A 12465-nucleotide genomic window follows, 5' to 3' on the forward strand; every position below is an offset into this window, starting at 1 on the left:
CCACGTCTTCTATGTTGCCCACTGTAATTAGGCAGGTTTGGGAGGAACTCACGATAGACCAGAAACTGTCTTTTACAGCTGAGTCCAAGCCCAGTGGCTTTATGAGAAGGCCTCGCACAGCTAATGGTGACCATATGTATGATCGGATCCATCCTTATACTTGAATTTCAAAAAATGCTTCCAGTAAAGTAAAAACAGAAAGTTAATTTTTTCCCACCCAGTTTTTCACTGTGTTGCTCAACACATATGGCTGTAGGTGGGCTCTGACTTAACAGGTTCTTGGAAGGAGTCACAGAGAAGTGGCCCTGACAAGCTCAGAGAGCTGCCCTGATTACACCTCAGCATGGCTTCGGATGACACTCAGGTGGTTAATTGATTGAGGCAAGAGAATTTGTGAGTGATAAGCAGCCCAGACCTTTTCTTTCCAACTGGTCAGTGAGAAAGAAGTCTCCCAATTCAGTCATTGAGGGTAACTTTCTTTCTCTCTCTCAAACTCGTTCATTTGCAAATAGAAAGATGCTTAAACGTTTGTAAAAACGTCCAGAGATTATACAATCGAAGATTATGTTTGCCCAGATGGCATCAAGCTCATGCTTAGATGAATAACAAAATCGCATTTGAAAGGGCCTGGGCTTGATGAGCTGTCATGGCGTTGAGTCAAGGATTGCTCTGATGTTCTCAGACTACAGGGCCCACTTTCTGGCCACTCCAGACATTTTTCTAGAAAGTGTTCAAACGGAAACACTACACTAGAGCTGCTTTCATGAGATGTGACACATCTTCTTCCACGATGCTGACAGAGCCATGTTCTTTCTCCTTTGAAGTGAACCCCTTCTCACCCAAGCAGGCCTATCCTCTGAGAAGATGTTTTTTTCCACTTGCGATGCTTCAATCCTTTGATGACTTTAACTCATGTTTCCTAGGCCATGCAAACACCGGTTAAGCCCATGGTTAAAACTCGGTCCCCAGTAATAGGCACAGGTCCATAGCTCTTGGGAACTCCTCAGAGGACTCCCACACAGTCCTGGCAGTGCCTATCCTGGGCAGGACGTCTGCAGTCAGATCTCTTGGCTACCAGCACGGTGTCCTCTCTTTTTCCCTCCTGCCCCCATGTGATGTCTCCTATTGCTTTGATGCCCAAAATGCCAGTGTTGTGGGTGGCACAGTGCCCGCAGCAGGCATAGCTGTCCACACTTACCAAAGGTGCTTTGGTGACACATGTTGCCCAACAGTGAAGCAACTCATGTCTGATGTCAAGGACTTTGTCTCTTATCATTGTAGAAGTGGCCAGTGCCTACCCTGCTGAGGCCTTGTGCTTTCAAAACCTGATAGAGAGTTTCCTGAATGAGCCGTTTCGCTGTAGCCCAGTCAGCACAGAGCTCAAGAGCGGGGAGCCTTTGCAGCTTGCCTGTGAAGATCATTAGACATATAGCCCACATCCTGGCCTCGCAGTCACCTCTCTCCTTTGAGTGTAGTCCCCCAGCTTTGTACCAAACTGGTGCACTTGCTTAGGAGGTAACTTGCAGTCCCTTATGAAAGCCCACCTGATGAGTCCTTCCAACAGACTGAGCTTAGATGAGAACTGGGTGTGGTGGCTTGGTGATGCGTCAGCTTGGCCTGGCTGAACTATACTTCCCAGAATTCCCTTCCCTGTATGTATTCCAGTGGAGTGGACCATGAGAGAGATTCCTGTGGGAGATGTAGAGGGTAGAAGTGAAGCAGCAGCCATTTTGTAGCCCATGCACATTGCCACTCATCTGCTGGCTCCTCTTCTTGGCCACTCTGCAGCTGCTCCACCTTTCCTGAGAGCCTCTTTAGCTGCTCCAACTCCTGGGCCTGGTATGCTTGTTTAGCTCCATGATGAAGGGCCCTGGCTTCTGCAGGACGCCCAAAACCGCCAAGGTCAGAGGCAACAAGACACTTCGATAAGTTTCATTCATTCTCCTCGGCTCCAGCTTGTGCTTGTGGGTTCCAGCTTGTTCTTTCTCCTCTACCTTAACAGCCATCATCTCCCCTTCCTGGCCATCTGCCCTATGAAATTCAAGCTCCAGCATCAGATGTGAAGACAGCAGCCTTCCAGAGACTGCTTAACTAGCTTCCGCAGTTGTGTGAGAGATCTAATCCCTGCAACAAACCATATATCTATATCTATCTTTATCTCTTTATCTCTTTCTTTGTAGCTATACATCTGTACCTATATCTATATCTATACACCTATATCTGTATGTCCACATCTATCTATGTCTATATCATCTTATCTATATCTATGTCTATATCTATATCTGTCTCCTAGTGGTTCTACTTCTCAGGTTGAACCCTGACTGGTGCACTGGATGCTCTGCTCCAGTGGTTTTTCTTCCTCTAACCCCACTAATCTTAGATCTTACTTTGGCCTCTGCTTCAGGCTGATGAGAGGTGTGATACCCCTAGCTTCTGATGGCATATCCTGGCTCAGATTTTGTTCTTTAGAATGTGCCTTATAGCAGGTGCATAATCGTTTTGCTCTTGTGCCATCACTGAGAGATGACCTCACTACCTTTCACCTGGACCTGATCATGGCTAAGTGGAGATAGTTTTTGAGGCCATCCAGTATAGCCATTCTAATCTTGTGCCCCATCAATACCTCCTGTTCCACAGTTAAGGAACAGGGAGTTAATGTGGCTAGCATTTCTGGAGATAAGACACAATTGGGGGTCTTGTCATTCTCTGTCATTGTAGCTCTCTTGGCATCCCCTGTGGTTCACTTAATAGTCTGACATTAGTTGTAATCCATCCTCTGGACTGAAGAGGCTATTTTCTTTATCCTCCAGAAATTGTGTTGGCTATGGAGTCAGATACAATAAGGCACAGTACCTCCTCTTAAGGTGTTCATAATCTAATTGTCATCTTTCCCTCGTTGGAGCAAAATAGTGTTTCACAGACCCAAATTTCATGGTATTAGAACAAATAAAGCTCCAGCTAGAAATTTTCAGAAGCTCTAATAGACTTAATGTGCGTTGAATGTGTTTTCTCCCTGGTCTTGACTTCACTTGTAGTGGCAGATTTTCCTGATTTCCTAGACTGCTGAGACCTTCCAGTGTGAGTCATAGCCCATTGCTTCTCACAACCACCACCTCTCCTTGCATGCCAGTGCTATGTGGATGCTGTGATGTGTCTCCTAGATCCCTCCCTTTAAGACCAAGATACCTGTTCCTCCTACTGGTGGGAGTGTTGCCTGCTGACAGCTCATAGCTAAGCCCCTCTCCAGGCATTGCCATGACTGGAGGGTGCTGCCTTGGCCAAGGTTATGCCCTTCCCCAAGTATGGCCCCCACCCACTGACTATTCACTGTGAGTCATGAAGGCCAGCCCTCTTGCCGGATTTGGGACACCTCTGTAGGGAAGCTCTGCTTCCGAGCTCCCCAAGGGATCAGCTGAGGTCTTTGTTGTACTGCATTATAGTCCAGCTTCTCCTCTGCCTAATCCTGCTTCGCTCACTCCCTGCACCCACGTCTCCGTTTCAGACTGCTTTCCAGGGACTGACACAGGGCTAGTATCTCTGTCACTTTGGTGAAGTTTCTCCTCCTTAAGCATTTCCCAGTCTCAGTTACTAAGTTTGCTGGAGCATGAACCATATGAGTTTCTTCATATACTTCCTTGGCCATGCTTAATTCACAAAGAATAGGGTAGACCAGGAGGAAACTAGAATCTGGAAACTAGAGCAGGCGAGTCAGAAGTTTGGTGATCGTACTGAAAGGCCTTCTAGGGTCCAAGGAATCACTGGGGGCTAAGCAACAATAGAGTCAAGGCAAGAAGCAAGCCTTAGGCAGTCAGAACAGGGGGCGGGGGCTGAGAGAAGAGCAAAGAGATGTTCTAGGGTGGAGAACATGGAGTGTCTGGGCAGCAAGCTAATGAAGGTCACAGAGAGCAAGACCCAGCATCCCATCTGATGGAATTCAGGACAGCCATACAGGCTTTGCTGTGGGGAATGTGAGGAAACTTTCAAGAGAAAGGCAGGTTTTGCACAAGCAGCAGGACAAGATCCTGTTACTCATCAGAACACAACCTGGAGCCGAGGTTCTCAAACTTCGGTGGCATCAGGAGCAGCTGGAGGACTTGTTGACACAACTCCCAACCTCACCCCAGAGTTTCGCATTCAGCAGGTGGGGAGAGGGAGGTGGAATCTGCATTTTTAACAAGTTTTCAGGTGCTGCAGCGGGGCCCTGCTTTGAGAACCTTGACACAGAACAAGACCAGGAGACAGGTCAGCTTGACGCTGACACCTGGATATAGCCCTGCAATACCTTATTCATGCCCAACTCCTATAGACAAGGACAGAAACCTGAAATAAGGTCAGAGATTCAGACAAAACAGACAACCTGATCTAACAGACTTTGGAGTCAGATGTTTACTATGGAAAGTGACTCAACCTCTCTAAGCCTGATTCTTCATCTGTAAAAAGGGGATAAATACCAGCCATCATGTAGGGTTGTTATAAGAATTGACAAGAATTGACAGAGATCAAGTGTGGAAGGTGCCAGCATGAAGTCTGGCCAGAACAAGCTCTCACTAGATAGAATGATTGCAAGAATGTTAGCATTCTCTAGATAGAATGATGGAATAATAGCAAGTCCTCTATAAGTGTTTGTAGAGCACATGGGGGGACACAGGCGCAGGGGGAACAGCATCTTGAGTGACCAGGTTGGAGTTCCATGGGAAGAGAGCCAGTTTCTCCAAAATTTTGACCTCCTGGTGCCTTGGGTTCTGTCTCATACTCATTGTACCCGACCTTCATGGTGATATTGAGTAGCGGGGGTGAGGGGTGGTAGAGGAGGTGGTGGGAGTTGGGGGTGAGGGTGGTGGTACTGGTGGTTTTGTTTTCCCTTAGGCAGGGAATGCAAGAAGCTGTCAAGATGACTTCTCTCCACCAGTTGCGTTTTATTGCTTATGATTTGTAGTAAGGGCCATCATGGCTGCAAAGCACACAGCATTATTTATATGTTCTTTCCCTGCCTTGTTCTCAGAAGATTTAAGGCAGCTGCACACCCTAGTAAATGAATCCACTCTCTGTGCCTTTGGGGAGAGACAGAGGTCCGTTATCAGCTGGGCCGGTCAGCTTGATGGAGTGGTCTTAGCAGCAGACCCCGGCACCATCTTCATGCAGCCGGGAGAAGACAACTGAGAGAGCTGTGTGGAGGACTTGTTCAAGCCCAGACTGCTGAGCCCCACGCAGGTTTTCTGATTCCTTAGGTCTAGGGCAGTCCCAAGGATTTGCATTTCTAGCAAGGTATAACATGCTCCTGAGGCTGCTGGCCTGGGAGCCAAGCCTTGAGAAGCACTGACCTGAAGAAACCCACACCTCTTTCTTCTGAAAGCATGAGCTGGACACCTTGTCCGTGCTCTACCGGTAACTGGGCCTCCTCCCCGCCCACAGAGCTGCCGGAGCCTCTCACTTGAACCCACCTACCTCAGATGCATCATGTGCTAGAACTTTCCAACCCTTGCACCAATGGAAACCCTCAGTCCTTTGGCTCTTACTTTCAGGGTCTTACCAGGAGCCAGCATCCTAACTCTGCTGCATTTTTACGAAGGCATCAGATGATGATCTGATGGGTGGGTCTTCCCTGGTGGAGCAGAGGAGAAAGGCTTTGATGGTGGGGGGACTTGGGTTCAAAAAATAAGTTGGCCAGGTTGGGAGAAACTGGGCAACTTGCTTAAATTCTCTGTTTATTAATCTATAGAATGGAGAGAATACAATTTCAAAGGACTGTTGTCAGAATTCAATTTGATAATACAAAGTACTTGACACACTGTCATCATTCTTCCCTTTTCCTTCCAAAATACTTTATAATAAGAGCCTTATCTTGAGAGAATGACCCAAATGGAAAGATTTGGGGGATTACGATGGGCCAGAGCAGTAATTGTGGAAAGATTGGGGGCCAGGGGTCCCCCTTGAGCATTCCTTACTTTACATGCTATGTATGGATGGGTCCCTCTCAGTACCCTGATTTGCACCTGTATCCAAATAAATTGCATGAATAAATAAGTATTTTCATCATAATGATCAATTTCTAGAGTAAATAGTTTTGATTTCTGCTACTGCTCATGCTTAAGTTCCAATAGGTACCAGGCATCTGGGTGCTGGAGGTACAGTGATAACTGCAGCCTAGTCTTGCCTCTGAGGAACTCAGTCTAATGCCCTAATCCAGCCTGGGCCTTTCTGGGCTCTCAAGGCTTTTCTATGTGGGTAGTGAGTGCAGAGTGGTCCCCTCAGCCCAGCACGGCTCTATCAGGTCACATGTATTATTGCATCTTCTGTTGTCTGGGTGTTCTTGACAGGGCCCCAATTTACTTCGTGTTGAAGAATTCCCTTCACCTAGTAAAGAGAAGGAAGTTGGCTTTGATTGGCCTCTTCCCTTCCCTCCTCTCCTCCTTCCGCCTTCACATCACTCCCTCCCTTGCCTTCACCTTCCTCTCTGAATAATGCAGATATTTCCATGTACATCTCTCAGGTGTTTCTCTCTCTCTCTCTTTCACACACACACACAAATGAACATACCTTCACTGTTGATGGCATTGGTGGCTGTATCAGGTTGGCTACTCACAGTGAAGAATGAAGTTCATTAGCTTTTTGAGAAAGCAGAGGAGAAAAGCCAAGGGAAGGCTACCTCCATATCCTGTGTGATGACAGTGCTAACAACGACAGCCATAAGGGCTGTCTGTTTTGAGCACTTCTATGTGCCAGGCTGTGCTAACCACTTTCCATGGGTTACTAACTTATTATTGCTCAAAAGAAGCCAGGGAAGGAGGTATTATTACTGTTATCCTCATTTTACAGATGAGGCAGAAAGAGATTAAGTAGTTTGCCCAGGGCTAGCAACTGCAGAGCTGGATTTAAATGTCGTGCTGTGGTCTGACCTCCAGCACCCAGGCTTCTAGCCACTGAGTCCTGCCCAGGCCTGGAAAGGGAGTGCTGTGCCCTGGCACAGCACCCGTACCTGGAGGATGTTTGATGGTAGTGTGTGGAGGCTGGGAACTTCTCTGCTTGAACTTCAGATTATGGCCACCCTCCCCTCCTCTCTCCAATTGTGTAGGAGGATACAGGGTAGAGGAAAGAGGGTTCCAGGAATGTCTATTTTTGGTCTAGAGAATGATAAAAATGGCAAGCCCAGTGACCTGCAAGTGCCACCAAGGCTGCAGAGACCATATGTGGTGTGCTTGGGAAGCAAGGAAAAGTGGAAACTCCTTCCCAGTCCCCATGTTCTACGAAGCACGTAAAAGAGGCCTGTAGCAGCTCCCGGGACTTGAGGGTGAGGGGCCCTGAGGTGGCAGGGCCAGGGCTCACAGGAGTGCCCAGGTGGCTGCAGGCCCAATAGCAGTGAGGTGGGCCTTACCCAGAGCATTTGCAGGCACAAAGCACTGATGGAGCCGATGGGAAATATGGCTGCCACTCTCTGGTGGGGGTGGGGAGGTGCTTAGCGTTGGCGAGCAGCATCTTCCCAGAAAACCTACATGCCACATGGCCTGTTGAGTGGCCACCACATTGGTGAGGCCACTAGCCACAGCTTGAACCAAAGGAGCCAAAATGAGGACAGGGTGCCTGTCAGCACGGATGTCCTCCAGTGAGCCAAGACTGACTCTGCCTCCCTCCCAGCACTGCTCCATCACCCCTGCCTGTCCCTTCTGCCCCCAGGCCCAAACTCAGGGGAGGAAGGAGTTAGACCAGGAAGCAGCAGGAGAAGGAAGAGGTATTTCAGAGTCTAGCCCGCCCTCTTTCCTGTTCCAGACCCTTCTAGCTGCTCTGGGATAGGGAGGGAGACCTGTAGCAGAATGAGATCAGCGTTCTCAGTTGATGAAAATGACCTGAAAGTTAGGAAATGTGTCCAAGGAAGGGAATTTGGATCCCTTTTGATGAACTGGGAGCAGGGACTAGATAGAAACAAGTCATCTGATGTTTCCGTCCCCAGTGAGCTGACCTTCCTTCTAGTATGAGTCTGCTTGGGCTGCTGTAAGCATTTACCACACACAGCGTGGCTCAAACAACAGAAATTTATTTTCTCATAGTTCTGGAGGCCGAAAGTTTGAGATCAAGATGTTGGCAGGGTTGGCTCCTTCTGAGTCCTCTCTTCGTGGCTTGTAGGCCACTGTCTTCTCCCCGTGTCCTCACATTGTCTTCCCTCTGCATGGGTCTGTGTCAGAATTTCCTCTTCTTATAAGTACACCAGTCATATTGGATTATGGCCCACCATAATGACCTCATTTTAACTTAACTATCTCTTTAGAGACCTATCTCCAAGTACAGTCATACTGAGGTACACGGCTAAGGACTTCAACATATGAGTTTTGGGGGGTGCACAATTCAGCCCATGACACTGTTATACATGTGGCCCTTTGGGAAGTGTGCAGTTTTCCTGGAGCACGTGCTCTAAATGCCACAGACAGCCCTCCAAGGTTAGCGTGATCCACTGCTGCTGCCCATGCCCGCTCTCGTTGCTCTGGATGAATGGCAGGCCAGGAGTGACAAGAACAACATCTGTGGGGCTCCAGCAGGAACAGCTTTGGGAACCCAGGTGTGCTTTGCAGCAATTCGTCCTACAGATGGCTGGGATTTTGGGGAGGAACATCCACAAGATACTATTATTCTTTGAAAAGGCAGTTTACGAAGCAGACAGTGCAGCACGATTCTATTTTAAAGACTGTGTGCGCATGTGCAGGTGCACGTGCGATCATGCCTCAGGTCTGTGCCAGCAAAGAACTCTGATGTGACAGCCCACCCTGAGGGCAGAGGTTATCCCTGCTGGTGAGGAGAGGGGCAACTGCCATTTCTAAAAATTCCTACCTGTATTTGCCAAATCTTCTACAACGAATTTATATTACTTTTGTAATATAGACGAGAGAAAGAACTATGTAATAAAGAAAAAGGGAGACATGGAGAAGGGGAATCTTTAGCGTCAGAGTTGCTGTCAGTGAATGGCATTTGGATTTCTGAGAAGGGCTTGAAATGTGTCAAAAATCTGGAGATAGAAAAATTAAAACCACAAGATCAAAAGAATAGTGTTTAATAGGAGTTTATTGTGCATATGAGAGTAGTTCGCAAATTGGGAGCTTTCAAACCCAAAACTGATATGAAACTCAGAGGTGTGAGGTTACAAGATGGCTTATAAAGTGAAAATGAGGAGTTTGTTTAACCTTCACAATGACTGGTTATTACCATGGGCGTTTCCAAATGGCAGAGGAATGGGTAAGAGGTATTATCTTATACCATTTTTAGGAATGTGACTTGTGTCTTTTGTGAGTATCAGAAGCATTTACAGAAATGACCTAAGTTAAGTTTTACTTATGTTCATGAAATAAGCTAGATTTAGTTTTGCTTATGTAATTTAAATTTAGGTTTTGTCTGCTCAGGAAATTTTCAAATCTCGTCTCCATTTTGTATTTAATTTTAACAAATGTCAGAGTTATGGGCTTGGGGTACAAGAGAGAATGGAGTGTACACAGAGGGGATGAACATTTGCCTAGAGTCAAGAGGGCTGGAAGCAGAGGTTGGGGATATGGTGGAGGCTGGGCGTAGAGGACCCGGTCTGTATAGCTGTGAAGCAGCAAGGAATGAGCTATTGGGCTGCCTCAGAAAACCCTGGAGATGGATGTTCAAGCAACAACCAGATAACTGCGTCAAAGAGATGAATAGAGTTGAAATAGATGACATTTAAGGTCCCTCCTAACCCTGAGATTCTGTGGTTCTGTAAAAATGCAAAAGCCCCGAGTTAAGCCATTTTTGAGGACACAGTGACATTTGATACTAAGAGCATCTGTTGATATTTTCTTTGAAATCTGCACCCTGCCAACTCTACCTGTAAGGATGGCCTGCAGGACGTTGGAATACACTTTGTAAATCTCCATAGCAACTCCTCCTGCAGAAGTATATTCTTAGGAGGATCTGAAGGCAGAAGTGTGGCATTATTTTTGCATCTCCAAACCTCATGTCCAGGGTAACTATCATTTGATGAAATGTCATTTCTTTCTCAGATCTTCCCTTTTCCTGCATCTTAATACCATTACCTGCAAAGGGCCCCCCAGTTTGGGCAGGGTTTGGGGGTGGGCTTATCATTTACTGGTGTTTTTCATGAACTGATAACATTTCCAGTCTCAGATGATGTTGATTTATTCACAGGATTCTAAGTGGGAGAGACTGACTGTAGCTCAAACCTGGTCCGAGAGCGTCGGCTCAGATCACAGTGAGAGGAGGTACTGTGTAGAGCAGCGTCTGCATTCATGACATAATCATTTCATGATGAGCGCTCTAGAGATTCCAAGGAAAAATAGCCTTAAACTCAGACAAGTCAGGAGCAAGACCATTTGCTGTGGCCTCCATCTGCCTGACGTGCACTCCCAATTTCTCTTCACCTATCTGGATTTTACCTGTTCCTCCAGAGCCATTTCAAATCCATATTCTTCCTCTAAAATCCAGCCCTAACTCATCCACCCCAGTCAATTGCTTTCTCTTGTAAATATCCTATAGCAATTATTGACAACTTACTGCACTGCTTTGTGCTCTCATTACAGTCTTGAAGGTCTATTAAAACATTTTTGTATGCTTACGTCTCCTCATAGTGTTTAGTAAAGTGCTGTGAAAACCGTAGGCACTCAATAAAGATTCTCTGATTTGTTGGGAAGGCCACTGTTATTGTGAGCAGTAAGTGTTTACTGCACAATGAGTTTGTACTCAGCTGAGGTCACCCTGATGGCAGTCCTCCTCGCCCCTCCACCCTGCCATCATCGTGACTGACTTCAGCAGCCACAGGGATCCCCCTTCTAGCATGCTGGCCTCTCCAGTTCTCAGCTTCCTCCTCTCCACTGTGCCCCTGCACTTGGCTCCGGCCACCCACTCCCGTGGTCACACCTCCAGTTTGTCATAGCCTACAAAGCAGTGATTCAGACATTGGTCCCCTGCCACACTGTGGCTTGCTGCACTGGCTCTCCCACTCCGAGTGTCCTCTGAGGGCATCAGAACCTGCGGCACACGCCCCCTCTACTTTCTTGTAGGGCGCCCCTTCCTCCTTTTCTAGTTTAGATTGCAGGGCTTCTCATTTCAGTCACACCGTTACTACGCACTGAACGCTCTTGTTCCTCCAGCTTTTTGTTGTACACATGTGGCAAAGCCTCACTCCTGATGGGTCTCCTCCTGCCTGAACTCATGACCTGAGTGGTGTTAGAGACCCTGACCACAGGGCAGACACCCTCCTGATCACCAACACCAGGTGCCCCCCACCCTGTCCCAGTGTGAAAGCAATTCCAACTCTCCAGAGTTAGTGTTTCTGTTTAAGCCACCCTCCCAACCTCTGACCACCCTTCTCCAGTGCATTCCCAGCAAGTGAATGCATCTTCTGTGGCCCAGAGGAAGGAGGAGCCATCCTCATTCTCAGGACTGCAGACACAGACTTACAAAATATCACCACTCACTCCTCCCTCCCTCCTGTCACACTGGAGGAGCCCTGTCTCCTAAGCCGGTTCCTTCACCTACCCTCAGGATTCAATCCCCTGTCTTCGCAGGCACTCTGCACTGTGCATTGATAAGCCCTTTGTTCTCCTGTTTATTCAGCCTTCCCCTCTCCAATGGGTCTGTCCCACTGCCTTTAAACATGCTCAAGTTCTCACATTAAAAAACAAAACAAAATGAATCAACCTCATGCTTGCTGACATCTACTCTCTTACTCCCATGGCCTGTCCTCTCAGTTTTGCTCACTATTTCCTCACCCCCCCCCCCATTCATTCCCGTGGCAGATTGTCTTTTCCAAAGACAACCACAGCAGTATAAATCCCATCCCTCATGCTCTTCTGACAATGTAATATTGACCCTCCTTCACTGAGATGTAGGGTCTCAGGAGGACCTTTGAACTGTCTCAGATAAAAGAATGTGGTGGAGCATTGCTGCCTGACCTTTGATGTTGAGTCATAATAGGCAATATGGTGCCCCTCTCTCTCTCTTTCTCTCAATGACACACATCTTGGGAGCCTTGATCCCAGCGTGTAAGAAGTCTGGCTTTCCCAAAGCCTCCATGCTGGAAAGAGCATGTGGAGAGGCCACATGGACACACAGAGAGATGTCCAAGGACCCCCTGCTGTTCCAGCCGAGCTGTTTAAGTCTTCCCAGTATCAACCACCAGACGTGGGTGTGAAGAAGACTTTGGAGGATTCCAGGCCTCCAGCCTTTGAACGGCCCCAGCTCATACTGAGGAGAGCAGAGACAAGCCATTCCCACTGAGCCCTGCCAAATTATAGATTCACCAGCAAAATTTAGGAGCAAAAGTCTTGTTTTAAGCCGCTAAGTTTTGGTGTGGTTTGTTACACAGCATTAGCTAACCACGTCAACTCCTAAACCTACCTCAGAGCACCTTTTGCCTCATCACATGTTTGGAATGGTTCTTGCTGGGCTCACTGTGTTGCTAAGTCTAACAGATGCTCTAGGCCTCCTATTTCTGGGCAATGA

The 12465-nt window shown here is 47.5% G+C and overlaps 1 protein-coding gene across 1 annotated transcript in view; it reads left to right on the plus strand.

Annotated features, from left to right (window-relative positions):
- GALNT17 (polypeptide N-acetylgalactosaminyltransferase 17) overlaps nucleotides 1-12465 on the plus strand; it is a 451648-nt gene that overhangs the window by 263092 nt on the left and 176091 nt on the right. The gene's annotated exons all lie outside the window — the stretch shown is intronic.

Source organism: Equus asinus, chromosome 14 (genome assembly GCF_041296235.1).
Source record: "Equus asinus isolate D_3611 breed Donkey chromosome 14, EquAss-T2T_v2, whole genome shotgun sequence".
In the NCBI taxonomy this organism is placed as follows: Eukaryota; Metazoa; Chordata; class Mammalia; order Perissodactyla; family Equidae; genus Equus; species Equus asinus.